General features: G+C 41.1%; 1 protein-coding gene across 33 annotated transcripts in view; it reads left to right on the forward strand.

Moving 5' to 3' along the window:
* Window positions 1–4,018: 4,018 nt before the first annotated feature.
* The window catches only part of LOC6506596, a 129,200-nt gene continuing 118,339 nt past the window's right edge, over window positions 4,019–14,879 (forward strand). For 32 of the 33 annotated variants that reach the window (XM_044716232.1, XM_044716235.1, XM_044716238.1 and 29 more), the window contains exons 1-2: window positions 4,019–4,092; window positions 6,057–6,312. The gene's annotated coding sequence lies outside the window, so the exon portion shown is untranslated. Of the gene's footprint in view, window positions 4,093–4,155; window positions 4,347–6,056; window positions 6,313–14,879 lie in introns of those variants that run through there. The other variant, XM_044716234.1, reaches the window with a different exon arrangement.

Raw genomic sequence — 14,879 nt, forward strand, 5'->3', positions numbered from 1 at the left:
TTCCAAAAATTTTTACAGTAAAAAATCGGTTGCGATTTCAGAATGATATGGACATTGTAATGGGCCATATATTAACACATTTTTACTAAGAAAACAGTGTTTCAGCTTGCTTAGCATTTAGTATAGAAATTTTATTTATACAAACTCTGTTACCAACTCGATTTCTATTTTAAAAACTTTATCATTTCTTTTCTAGCAAGAAGCAAAGCCCTGAGTGGACCTCAATCGAATCATTATCTGGGTAAAGTACTTTAAATAAAAACCCTTGACTACCTTGAAGAGTCATTTCATGACTTTGGCTACTCATGGCCAAAGCTGAGCCATCAGCTGCAAATTAACCAATCACTTAACATTCAAATGGCAGTCCAGAGCACATGTGTGCCTAGGACCTTCTACGAGGAGGGGGTCGTGGGATATAGGGTTCCACCGCTGTCATCCGTGGCGACTCAGAGTCGTCTGCCTAATCAGCATCTTGAGAACAGAGCTTTGGCTGGGAGTGGCCTCAACCCCCCCATGCTATCTCCTTTACAAATCGTGTGTGTGCTTACAATTTTTAATGGCTTTCGGATCGGTTTGCTGTGCTCCGGCTTGACTTGGCAAAGAATTCACTTGCCTCTTTGTCAGTCGTCCAAAACTGAGACGACACTTAAATAGTCAAATGACCGATGAGCAGCCTCTGCCGGCGGAAAAAGAAGCACAGGCTATAACTGGTTTCCTAAGCTCCGCTTCTTTGGCTGGATCAGCAAATCTATGGTTTCCATTCATTTAATATTCGGTCATGAATTTGCAGTTATGTGTGAACGAGCGGTTGCCCGGAGACGTCCCCGGCAATTGGTAATTGGTTGGCTGCACTCGGATTGATCTACCAGCAGGAGACGAAAGTGTGTCAATGGCTTAATTGGCTGTCTCTGGTGGGTGTTCGATCAATCATTTTGCAGAGCTACCGTTAGCTCGCTCACAATTCACCTGACAAATCGAATAAATCGAGCACAACTGTACTAAAGTTGGGACTCAAAAAATGTCGAAAAATTACTAACCTAAATGCCTCGAGGTGTAAGACGAAAAACTGTTGGGTTTAGAAAGAAAACTAATGGTGTTTTTGTGCCAAAAAACTAAAGAATCTTAAGAATTATTAGTTTAGGATAAAGATTATACTTAAATATTGGTTGAATAACTGGAGAATACACTTCATATTCTTTCAAGTGTAGCCAGAAATCAGAGCCATCATCAATCTGTCTGTCTCTTTGTTTAGACCTGAGTGCAATTCCGGCCGTAGGCCTTGTGGCAGCAGCTTAGCCAGTGCAAACCCTTCATTAAAGCTACTTAAACTGCGGCTACCTAGGAAGGGATTTTAAGACAAAAACGACGACGATGAGGACGACGATTCATCTTTAATTGGCAACCGACATGCAACAGTTTCATTTTTCAATGTTAACTGTAAAAACAAACACGTTATCCACTGGCCGATGTAAAACAAATCAATTTGGGACTCGAAAGGACCACACTGGCAACTGGGATACTGAAACTTGGATAGGATAGCCTGGGACCTTACCTGGAATTCAATTAAGCCGCCCCAAATGAATCCTGGGTCGCAGTGGTGCGTGAATGGAACCTGCCCCCCAGTTCTGGCACTGCCACGAACCGATCTCAGTGTAACTGCAGACCCATAATTAAAAAATTTTAGCTCTGGTTGAAATTAATTTTGAATATAGTATATGCCTCTTCTGATGCTGGCACTTGACTTGGACATGGACGCTTTTGAAGCCGAGCCGCCGCGCAAATTGCCTAGCCGAGAAGGCTAGGAGGCATCAACTTCCCCAGCCATGGGAACTGATGTGGCTGTGGATATGGAGAGGGGAGAATCTGGTACAGTGCCAGCTTCACAGGTCCACAGATGAGATGAGTTGGCCTGACGCGCGGATTAAGTTGAGCATTCAAATTGAAACTGACATCTTGGCCAAGGCCTCTTGCCACACTGCCGCATCCACTTCACACCGCCAGTCGCTTGTCAACGCACCTCGCACCGCTCTCGTCAACGGTACGGCCAGGTCCTGCCACTTGGATGGTCGTAAAGAAGGAAAAGAATCCCCATCCCTATACTTCATACCCCATCCATATCCCTGGAAATTAGTTACATTGTCTGGGCTAATAAAAATAGTGCCAAAGTCATAAAAGCTCACGCAGCAGCGATCGCTGGCTTTTAGGGCCAGGGAGATCTTTAATTCCATTCGTCGGGTTCGTCCTGTCTGCCCAACTGCAATGCCAAATCCATAATTAAATGCACATAAAAAAACCAGAGGGGCTCCGGTGGTTGGGAAATATTTGCAAACGGCGCTAATTCAATTAGACAAAGCACTCAGCAGGCGCAAATGAGAGTCAAGAGTTGTTTGTTGTTTTGTGGCTTCTGTTTGGTTCTGTGTTTGTGTTTGCATTTGACTAATTGCCACAAACGGCTACGTGGAGGTGTAGGAAGTGGTCCGTCGGTTATGCAACCAGGTCAACAGTGGCACGATTTGCCAAGCTCTGGCTATGATGAGCACCTTGTCCGAACGCCCAAACAATCCATCAACCCACTGCGCATAAGAGCTTCGAAAATAATTGCTCACGTTGGTGAAGTGAGTTAGTGTCTTACCCTAAATTAAAAAAAATTTAGCTTTGGATTCCTATAAGAATTTACTATGCCCATGAAATGTCTAAAACTGATGCAAAAATTACCTTTTTTCTACTTTGATCCGATTATCTTCTTTTGTGGCCGACACGTTTTTTTTGTCTAAACTAAAATCTCATCTGTCAATTTTTATTTAGGATGATTGCTGACCTCATAGTCTGATAGCTGTTTATGCCGAGGTGTTTGAAAATATAAAACATTTAGGAAAAACTTATTATATTTTACTTACCATGATTCAATCTTGTAAGTATTCCACCAGGCCATTACATAAGGTGTGTCAAGTTCAAATAATGGAACAGCCTTTTTTGTGTTTCTTTGCCTACATTTTAAAGTTTCCCCACCTCAAATTAATCATGCAATGACAAATCAAAGATTCCAAATTATTTATATTTGGTGATCACCCGTTGCTAGTACTTGAGAATCATTAAAACTTCTCCATAAAAAAAATAAAATATTCTGATCTGAGTCATGCATCGCTCTGGCCAAACCGCAATAAGATAACTAACTGCAGTTTCTTTCACTTGAATTTTTTTTTGTGCAACGTCTAATGCAATCTAATGATCTGTCAGTCAAGTGTGATGTCATCGATTGAGAAAATACCGCGAATGAAATTGAATGCCAAAATTTGCCACAGCCACGGTCCGTAAGCAGATGGTTATTTATGTTGGATGCCTGTTAGTCGAGATGGCGGCATTTCAGAGACGGTGGATGGACACCCACGTAGGCGTTGATTTTAAGCTGATTTCAAAGCCAGACAAATGTGCGGCTTAGCGTAAGAACAGATTTTTGCACGCCCAGCGACTTAAAGCGAAATTCAATATCATATGTATTCTTTTTTTCTTTTCCATTTTGTTCAAACATTTTTTTCTCCCGATTTTTCGTTTGCCGATTTTCTGTTGCGTCAGCGCGCACAAGTCAAGTTCGTTGCCTAAGTCTTTCGTTCGACTCAAGCAAACTCACCTCAAGAGCGTGAGAGGTGAGGTCGCTCTCTGGCCATCTCTCGGTTGCCAATTGGAATTGTCAAAACAATGACGTCACAACCGTAAACAACACTCGAAAAACCAAAACAAACCGATGCCGGCCACGTGATTCCGTCGAAGAAAACCCGTTTCTGGCGAGAGCAGCTTGGAAGCCACTGGAATCATTTGTTTACATGCGAGAGTCTAAGCCACTCTGAGCCGCGGTTCTCGCTCTCGGCCTGGAAATCGCTACCAACTCAACTCACGTGCTTTGGAGGCCGCCTCTGCAATTTGTGCATTTGGTCAAGTTCAAGTGTGGTGGCAGCGCCGGTGGTGGTGGGTTTCTTACGCCGGTTTAGGCCAAAATCTCCCGAGGTTTATAATCTCGGCTTGGAGACGCGCGCGCCTCAGTCTGGCTGTTAACTTCAACGGGATCTGATCGTCTTAGTGCTCTTTTGTGGATCTGTAAGTGGGGGACCCATCACCCATCGTCCATCTCGCTCTGGCCCGCTTACGTTGTCGCCGTTCGTTGACCGTCGCTTACGTCATTACGTAGCTGCCACTTTGGGGGTTTGTTGGGGCAGTGCCTGGCCAACTTGCCGCATTCCGAGTCGTGCTTAATAACCAGCCAAGTCGTCTGCGCGCATCGTCGCAAAAAAAAATTAAAACGCGAAGATATTAAAAGGAAAATCTCGTCGAGCCAGAAATTGATTCCTCGAGTGCGCGTCTCACTTAAAGTTTTTAATTACAATAATTAAAAAGTGAAATAGCAATCAAGAGCACTTAAAGATTTTTAATAAATAAAATTTTAAAAAATTGGTGCAAAAGTGTTTTTGAACAAATGTTAAAGTTGTTGAAAGCTTATAACTATAATTTGGACAAAAAGTTAATGAACTCATGGCCTATTTATAAATTTGATTTAAAATTTTAATTAAAAGCAATACTGTTTTATATTCATATGGTGTTTAAGACTTGTTGCTTCAATAATGCAGAATGATCCCACAGATAAGCTATTACGTGAAACTTAAAAAATTTTCCAAAAGATAAACTCTAAAGCAATAACTTTTCTTTAAAGTTTAAAATAATAAATGATTATGTTTTTTAAAGACGTGGTGTAAAATTTTAATTAAAGCACATATTTAAAACTTTTGAAAAATTTATAAGATCAGTGATACGATCAGTTAAGTTATACGTTAGAATGATCATCGATTTTATGGAAGAATTTAAATGTTTTAATTTTTCAAAATGTACTTAACATTTTCCGAAAAAGATTTAGTTATATCACTTATGTTACAACTAAAGTGATATAAAATATTAAAAACTTTAGACTCTTGCAAACAAAAATGATTCGCAATTAAATAAATTGGCTAAATGCATAATAAACTTCGGAAAAATCATTATTAAAGTCTACATTTTGTCGCTACCTATATACAATTAGCCAAATTGCCAGCAATAAAACAAAAGTGCAACAACAAGAGAACATGCAAAACCTGCAATATCAAAAGACAACGCCAACGCAATCAAAAGCCAACAACTCTATAAAAGAAACGAAAACAAAATAAAAACGCGAGCCAGATGGAGCAGACATAGCACGAGCCTTTTGGCATGAGCCTCGAAGTCTCCTCTGAGTCAGCTTTTGTGCTCAGATCTTGCAGGGGCTCGAGCTCTGACATGGGTTGTTCTTTCGGTTTCCCTGCCACCTTGGAATAGGCAAAATTAACTAAATTACAACATCAACGGCAAAGGCAGCAGCAACAGCAGCCAAAACGAAGCTGCAGCAAATTTGTTGCGCATGCAAATTTATGTGTAAGTGAACAGCACAGAACAAAAAAAAAAACAGAAAAAAGGGGCACTTTGCTCTTGGCCTGGCCCAACAAATAATTGTGTTTAAATAAAGTTGAACACTGTTTTTGTTGCTGTTGGAGCTGCTGTTGCAGTTTCTGTTGCTGCTGCCTACAACAATATCGCGAAGTGGACAGTGGTCGGATCTTGGATATCGGTTCTCTCGGCATTAAGCCATATCCGGTTCGCTAGGGCTGTCTAAATTTAGCGCTTAATGATGCTGCTGTTGCGCGGATTTGGACCAAGAGACGCCTAGGCAGTTCGTGTAGCATTGCACTTCAATGCAAACAGATCAGCGCAATTCGGCTGGAGTTCTGGCACTTGGCCATAACTCATCACAATTGGCAAATTAAACGCCAACACAACAAATGATCGGCAACGGGCGAATGCAATTTGTATCTGCATTTGTGCCTTTTTCTGGGATGCCCTACTCTGCTCCACTCTGTTCGCATGATAAATGTTCGCCCCTCGTTTATTTATGGCCACTCCAATTGAGTGCAATTGATTTTTGCCTGCGTTGGCGTTCGCGTTTTTGTTCCTATTGCCGTTGCCGTTGCATAACCATTTCCAACTCATCCTATTTGCAGATCTCTAAGAGACATAGAGCGAGAAGTAGAGAAAACTAACTGCCTGAAAGCAATATTCATGGTACTCGTACTTGGAATTTAAGTGTGTGTTTTTCCGTGAGTGCCTTGTGCACTCCGAGTACAACGAATCAAGAATTCATAACCGTGTAGTGAAAAATAATAAAGCAAATAACAGATAATTGAAAAAATAAATAAACCATCTAAACTGAGCCAAAAACTTTTGTTTTGCGGAGAAATGAGTAACAACAAATTATTGGTAAGTAAAGCACAAAGTAAAAACTAGCCTACTCATTAGGCAAAAATTAACCACAAAACAAGTTTCAAATGCCTTGAAATACCCCTACAATGATTGTCCATTTATTAATGGATTTTCAATTTATTAAAAGTAATTTTGATTGTGGCATGTTTTCGATTTTGTGGTTTCTACTCCATAAATAGACCAAATATATTTACACAATTATAATGGCTTGTTAGAATCACCTAATTTGTGGTTTGTTTGTATGAAATCCAAAATTAAAAGAATATTTTTTGGAGTAAATATTATAACTTAGTCAGAAACTCTTCTGGAATCTAATCTCATTGATTAGCAAACTCATTTATTTAATTACTGAAGCGTTTATTATTAATCAAGATGTATTCAAGTTTGTTCATTATATTGGGTTGCTCATCAGCTGTGCTGGAGTCTAACAATTGGTAGCCAGTTTCACATGTTTCTTAGAGCTTTGCGTATTTATTTTTACTATAGCTTTTGCTGTTCATTGATGTGAGACGGTAATGTCTGCCGCCCCCCGAAGGTCACACAGTAACTGCAAAATACTTGAGGGCGGCAAATAAGATATAAATTTGTAGTTACTTGTTGTTTTTTGTCTGCACCATTATTAATTATCCATTTTCGTCGAGACAATTATTTTTGATGTTGAGTGGCGAAAAAAACCTCCGTGGGTCAAGTCTATCACAGTTCCGCGATTGGTTTCCCAACAAATATAAATTTTAATTTATTTTGGTCATGACTGGCTTTTGTTTATTATTTAGTTTGATTTAACATAAGATATTCCAAGGCGTGTTAATATTTTCAAAACCAGCTTCGACAGCTTTTGCTTTTGTTTAGACTTTTCTACTTATTTTTAAAAGTTATTTCACAGACATTTATCTTGCCCCGCAGCTATGCGGAACACGTTTCCATTTGGTTTTTGGGAGATTTTTTCAAAGGTTTATCGAAATTTTGCAACGCAGGGAGTTGCAAACAAATGTTTGCCGTGATGCCTGAATGACTACAGCCTTGAATATAAATCAGATGAAAACAAAATCTCGCACACAACTGCAATGTAATTATGGGGGCTGAGCACGAAGGTTCGGCCTAATATTAAGTAATTTTATTATGGGAGGCCTTAAAAATAAGTGTATTAAAATAAATTGCAGCGGCTGCCAACTAATTGAATTTAACTCAGCCTCCGCCTAGGTCACGAAGGAAGAGAGACATCATTTCCAACACCTCGGTTGGGCTGCGGCAATATCAGGGCCCCCGATATATACCCACATATCCTACATACACATTTATATGCATATATATTGTAAAGTCCGCTGAACATAATCATTAAGCGCAATTTACCTACAAAGTCGCATGCCGCCAACATGGCCCGTGCAAAATGATTATTACCATACGCCCCGGCAGCAGCTACATCAGCGCAACCTCGGGCAACCAAGGGGCATCTCGGTATCGCGGCATTGTATCGTATTGGTTCAGCATGGGGCACGGAATCGGAGTTGCAGTTGCAGTCGCAGTCGGAATCGGGATCGGGGCAACGGGCCACCAGGCAAGCGCAACGAAAGACTCCAGGCACGAACTTGACGTGCTCAAATCCAAAGTGTGGCAAATCAGCTGGCATAAACCAACAGACAGACAGACAGCGAGACAGTCACAGGGTCTGGCAGACTTGCATGCTCGCCAATAACTAAACAAATAAATGCTTAGCTTCACTGTAAACTGGGGGAGAAAAAATACACAAAATAAAATACAAATCGTGCGACTTACATGGAGACAAGTCAAGTGAAAGCTGTTGGAATTTTTGGTCCGGCATGGGCTGGGCTCTTTACGAAATCGTCTGAACGCCTGTTTTTCTGTTTACTTCTTCTCACCGTCAACAGTTTTCGGTTTTCTTGAGCACATAACAGGCAACTGTCAATAAATAATCAAAATAAACCCGAACCGCAACTCAAAATCATTTGCTAATTGACTATTTTTGGTAACTTGCCGCTTGTAAAAATATTTCGAAGGAAGTCCAGGCGTTTCCAAGCCAAACACAGTGCGTCTCTTAAGCATTTCACGCATTTGTAAAATGGCTTTGTTGAAAAAAATAAGCCAACAAGTGATGCAACCATTTGGCTAAGTGCCCAGGCCCAAAATGCAATTGATATGAGAGCGGCAGTTTTTCAAAAAATGAGGTTAAAAATGGAAATTTTACAGCTTACCTTACAAAACTGCCTTAACAAATGGATAGGACTTCTTGTATTTTAATGATATGCATCCCCTCTGGTTAGTAGCGCGAAAACCAATTAAAGTAATCCTCCAGGGAAATAAAACTACCTCTCATAAAAATTTAATGGTCTAAGGATATTCAGTATAATTCTGGACTAGCTCACCATTAAAACTTTGTCGTAGGCAGTATACATTTTACAGCCCAATTGTCTTTTTCAAGAGCAAGGTTCTTTAGGTATTTGAGTTAACTGCCTTACGCAGATCGCCTTTCCCACAGGAATTTTTATGTCACCCTAAGTGTCTTGACTGGAGCTCCAACGACATGAGATCATCAAATTTATTCAGTACGCATCGTCGCAATCGGATCTTAACCGCTCGAAGTGAGCCCATTCACGATTCCGAGACATATGTAAAATACAAAATCCAATTAAAAGCTTTCGATAAGTTGTCGAACACAAAGCAAATAAACGTGTCTATATACCTTGTGTTTTTTTTTGGTTAATGGAAAATGAATGACAGCTCACCCCAGCAACCTTCTTTCTAAGCTTTTTTGCGTGTCTTTGAACTTTCGCATTTTGAACAGCGAAATTCGTGCAATTCATTATGGCCAGCCGAGAAACAGAAAAGAAATACTATTGACAGTAATTGCGTTTAATAACAGAAACGATTTACAGTTATGTGTGAGAGAGCCCAGAATGCCGAAAGGGCAAATGGGTAATAAGCATTAATCATCGGCCGGCCAAAGCAAACTATTAAAGCGGCTTAAACGAGCCCGGCCTAGACCAGAACAAAAGACCCTGTATCGATCCCATCGTTGCCAGCTAACTTATGCAACAATTAAGTTTTATGCTTTCCATAAATATCCAAGCAGGTAGTCGTCCCACTGTCCCCTGGATCCCTTGCACTCCCATTTGTATCTCATCGCATCGATTAAACTAATTAAATTGTCATAAAGTTTAATGCTGCCTCTGTGCCAAAGGAAAGTTCTTTTCCAGCAGCCAGTTCGTTGCCTAAGTCTTTTGTTTGTGATTTAGCCTTAACTTTGAAACTTCGCGTGTCAGGGAGATCTGGGCGTAATTAAGGTCACAGAAAATGTGATTAATTTATAAAACAGAACCTCTTAACCTGTTCGCATTTATTTAATTGTTTTGGCAGATGCGTCAGTAACCTGGTCAGCTGTTGTATTTTTTTCCAGTTCACTTCTAACATCTGAGCGAACACTCTCGATTTAAGCAACCACTCAAGGCAAACAACTTTGGGGGTCTGTCCCCCACGTACGTGTGTGCATTGATTCCATTTGCTTCTTATATGCAAATGTTTGTTTTTGGCCAAAACCAGTTTGGCATTTGGCCAGTTACTCTGCTACGCTGTGGTTCTGACATTTCCAAACGGAACAAAGCCTTCATTGGCACCGTTTTAATTACGATCATTTTTAACAGTATACGTACACAGTATATATAGAATTTATTATAGCCACCCACTCGAAAGCTAAACTGTAACTGTAGATTTTGTTTGCATTGAATATGAAGTAAAAATAGCCATAAATGAATTAGAATTGAAGGGTATTTCATTTTTCAATTAGTAGTAAGTAGTGTTGAGTTTTTAGAAAGGATCTTAAAAGTTTAGAGCATGAATTACATAATAAAACTAAATGTTCTTTGGATTTCTTTAACTTACCAATTTCTCTCATTCTCCAATATTCCATACCTATTCCAAGAAGAAATCGATATTACTAGAGTTTTTATGGGAAAGTCTTGTAAAGCGTAATCTAGATTTTGAAAGTCATAAAAATATGGTCAGCATTTTATAGATTTTTCTAGCAGATTCCAATGAGATGCAGTCAAGATTGGCCATTTGGCTGAAAAGGCAAAGCAAGCCAATCCAAATATGACGCCCACGTCAACAAGCCGCAAAGCGTTTTCTTAAAAGCAAAACTATATAAAAATCCGGCACTGTGATTTTTATGGAGACATCAGCTGAGAAGCTGAGGAGCCGAGGACTCATGGAATCATGGGATGGGAACTTACCATAAGCACACCATTATCATGATGATTAAAACTTATTATTGGCCGTGTATTACTATTATTAGTAGACAGCCAGTCAGGGCGGGTACACGCACGCCGAGCTGAGCTGCGTTGAGCCTGTGGGATCGGTATCGGGATCGGTCTCCTTCTCATTCTCCTGGAAATCCTTTCATAATTCCCATCCCCCCCAGAGACTCGCCGACCTGTATGCATATTTTTAAAACAGGCAGCGCGCGATTGCGGCCCGAACATGTTATTAATACGTAGAAACAAATAAGCAAAAACAATAAGAGTGCCGAGTGGCGAGTGCCGGGTTCGGCAAATACTTGGCAAAAAACGCGTTACAATTCTGCGGGCAGTTTTAGCTACACCCTGTCCCCTGCCCCTCCTGCCAGTTTCAGGGGCTGTAGAGCTGTGGGGGAATGGTCTCAGCCGCACATTCACCTGGAGCTGTGGCTGGGGCTGGAGCTGGAGCTGGAACTGGGCACGACGTTCAGCTTTGGCCATTGTTTGCTGCAGTTTTACCTTGATGGTCGTTCACTTTTCAGCCGACTTCGCAGCCTCAAATGCAGGCGAAAAAAAGTGGTTATACTTCCCATATTTGGTTTGTTTTTTTTTTGTAACTTTATGACACGCGTATATCAAGAAGTAGTTTAAGATGTATTTGAGAGAACAAAAATTAATTAACTAATAAAACAAAACCCTCAATGGCCACCTTTATGCCACCCATATCATGTTGAAAATAAAACTTTTGATCCCCTTTCTAATTTTATGTTTTGTGCGAATATTAAAATAATATTTTTTTGTTGTGGATGTGAGACTCAAGCTGTGGCTGCAACAACTTTTACTACTAACACATATGTAGGGGAGATATCGCGTTGACTTTCAGCGCGCCATCAAAAAAAATATGAGCGCAGCGAGAGAAGCAATGCCGAAGCTGCGGCACTAAAAATCGCTCAATAATATGTACACTGGCCATAGCAATTGAGCCAACTAGTTGGCTGTTGGCCTGGGACCAACTCCGCCCGTCTCCGGCTCAGTCTCCGTTCATGTCCTCGTCCCCCATTCCCACCCATCCACAGTACTCCCCCTCCTGTATCTGATAAATAGAGTGGTTCACAAAATGCTGCCGCTGTTGTGCCTGCCGTCCTGGGCCATTTGATTGTTGCTGCTGTTGCTGTTGGTGTTGTTGTTATTGTTTGTTGTAGTGGCCGGGCCAAGCCTGTTTTTGTTGCTGTTTGCTGTTGTTGGCAATATTTGCCAATAAGTTTTTGCCCCGGCATTGCTTATCACGATTTGTGGCCATATTATTTCAGTACTTTTTTTTTTCGTTACCTACCTTCGCTGTTCCGATCGACGTCGTCGTCGTCGTGTTCGATTCAGGCGGCCCTGCATTTTTAACGCATATTTTGTAATTGTTGCCGCTGTTGTCTGGGCACGGGTTGACCTTTTTTGCGGATCCATTTGCATACGCACACTCGCCCAACTCGCAACTAGCACACCGACCCCCGGAGCCCATAGACCAAATCAAGTTCGTTGGACACCGTAGTTCATTGGCCCATTGCAAAGGATTGCCGCTGGCTGCCTGTCTAATTACAAAACAAGAAAGGAAAGCTAACTTCGGGCGGAGCCGAAGTTGATATACCCTTGCAGTTCAGTCGCAGTCCGCTAGGTGGCGCCACGCATCTTATATTATTAGATATATAGCGGATCGTATATAGTCGGCCGATCCTTATGAAATTTGGCATATCGAATTATTTTGCCAAAAGAGTAATCTGTACCAAATCCCATCTTTGTAACTTAAAAAACACCAAAGTTATGCCAATTTCGATCGTTCTATGACAGCTATAGGATATAGTCGGCCGATCCTGAAATTTTGCACACAAGATATTTTGGTCAAATATAACATGTGTGGAAAGTCCCAACCCTCTAACTTAAAAAACACCAAAGTTATGGCATTTCCGATCAATCAGTTATATGGCAGCTATAGGATATAGTCGACCGATCCCGACCGATACTGCCTGCAAAGGAAAGAAGGGTGTGTGCAAAGTTTCAACTCGATAGCTTTAAAACTGAGAGACTAGTTTGCGTAGAAACGGACAGACGGACAGACGGACAGACGGACATGCTCATATCGACTCAGGAGGTGATCCTGATCAAGAATATATATACTTTATAGGGTCGGAGATGTCTCCTTCACTGCGTTGCACACTTTTGACCAAAATTATAATACCCTCTGCAAGGGTATAATGAGCTTTTCTACGCCTTTTCTAGTTGCCTTTCAGCTGCCACGACGGCTCCTCTTTCAACGGATCCATTCAGTGCTCATAATTACCAGCAAATGAATGTTATAACCATAAAAATTAACTTTGCCCGACGCTCAAGTTATGCTTCAGTTAAATTCCTTTTTGTTTCTAAGCAAAGGCTAGAAAAAAAAGAAAAGAGCTTGGACTGATGATAGAAGACAAGATACCCAAGGTAGTCATTAAAAAGACAAGACAACACAGGGTTGGGGATCAAGGGACTTTAATATATTTTATTGGTTCATACTATTGAGATCTATTATACAATTCGTCTTTAAATATACACCCATGTGAATAGAATATTTTATCTGAGATCTTTTATGGTTGATAGTCCCTTCTACCCTATTCTCAATTGTTTTTAAAAAAAAGTTCTTAATCATGGCTCGGCCTTTTGTCTCTTGGCCAGGCCAGCTCTGCTTGGCTGCCAGTCCCAAGTTCCAAGTTCTAATTATTTACACGCTCTGCGCATGCATATCAGTTACCAGTTTTTCGTTGCCAGTTTTAGTTTTTCCCAAAAGCCACTAGCTGCTTGCCCTCGAGGCAAGTGTTTGAAATGTTGTACAGCTTAGTGGCGTCAAACGCTTCGCTGAAGATGCTTTGCTTACCGGCACAAAATCGAGCCCCGAGGGGGGCAATGCTACGGGGTGGAAGGGGGCAAGCAGGGCGTAGTTAGTGCATTAGTTACATAATTCGTTTACCGTTTCTTTAGCCGTTTGATTAATTGGTAATGAGCCAAGAATGCTGCACGTTGTACTCGCCTCTCTTGTTCTCTGGTAATTGTGCAGTCGTCTGTAAATTTATTCAAGTTCGTTGCCTAAGTCATTTGTTCTCTAACTGTTCTATAAGCGGTACAGCGCCTAGGCACAAGAGCCATTTTAATTTGAATGCGTTTGATGGAGAGGTAACGTTAATTTAATACTTAGAAAATAGGTTTATTGGGAAAACTATTCGAATTGGAAAATAAAACTTGACTAATTTTCCTCAAAATTGTTCCAAAAAAACGTAAATTGATTTCCCACATGAAAATTCGATTGGCAAGTTCGTTGCCCAAGTCTTTTGATTGTTTTGACAATAAGGAAATGCAGCAAGTTCAGGTAGCAATTACATGATCAACATAATCGCCAACGTGCATACCCGAGATACCACAACAAAGTGGGCATTTATATTCTAATTATGCTGGCTCTTCCATCGAAAGTCACGCCACATTTTTCTCACTCGAGGCTTGTTAGGGTCTCGGTAGCAGTAGTAACAACAGCACCAACAGCAGCAACAACCGGCTACAACAATAAAATGCTGATTAAGCATTTTTCAACTGGGAATAAAGAGCGGAAAGAATCACAAACAAATTCTAACCGAATTTCTATTGGCATGCAGCTAGTGTCCAGGGGTAGAGAACTGAAACCGGCAGTGTCATGCCTTAAGTTGCTACCAGACAACAAACACGATCATCACCCTGCCCCGATCACACGATGATCATCATGATGAGGTTGATGATACCCCGAGGAGCAAGTGTTGTATCTATGCCAGCAAAACGGCCAATTTTCCATGGCCATCCTCTCAGCCATCCAGTCAGCCAGCCAAGTGCCAAAAGCAACAACACTTTAGGAGGCCCTCTTTGTTTTGTTTGTTGGCCGCTGCTGCCCGCTGCCTGTTGCCTGACTTTGATTCTGGCTCTTCCTCTTCTCACATCCTTTGTTTGCCGTGATTTGTGAGTGTGTGCGTTTTCTTCAAAAGGAATTTCCATAACCGCTAGCATTCCCAGAGAGTGTATGTGTATGTTTGCCTCTCTAATGGCCAAAACACAACTTGTATCTCTCCTGACTCCTCTTCTTTAAATGCCTTTTGCTTTCCGTACGTAACGAAAATGAGCGCAAACAACAAATGAGCAAAGGGGGAAAAAAGTGGTGTCCGCAGTGGCAGGAAAATGGAAACAGGTTTTTCCTGGCACTCACATACTTAACCCGTGTGGAAGGTGCGTGCAGGAAAAATCGGTGGTCGTGTGGAAAATGCTGAAAGAGTT

Source organism: Drosophila ananassae, chromosome 3R (genome assembly GCF_017639315.1).
Source record: "Drosophila ananassae strain 14024-0371.13 chromosome 3R, ASM1763931v2, whole genome shotgun sequence".
In the NCBI taxonomy this organism is placed as follows: Eukaryota; Metazoa; Arthropoda; class Insecta; order Diptera; family Drosophilidae; genus Drosophila; species Drosophila ananassae.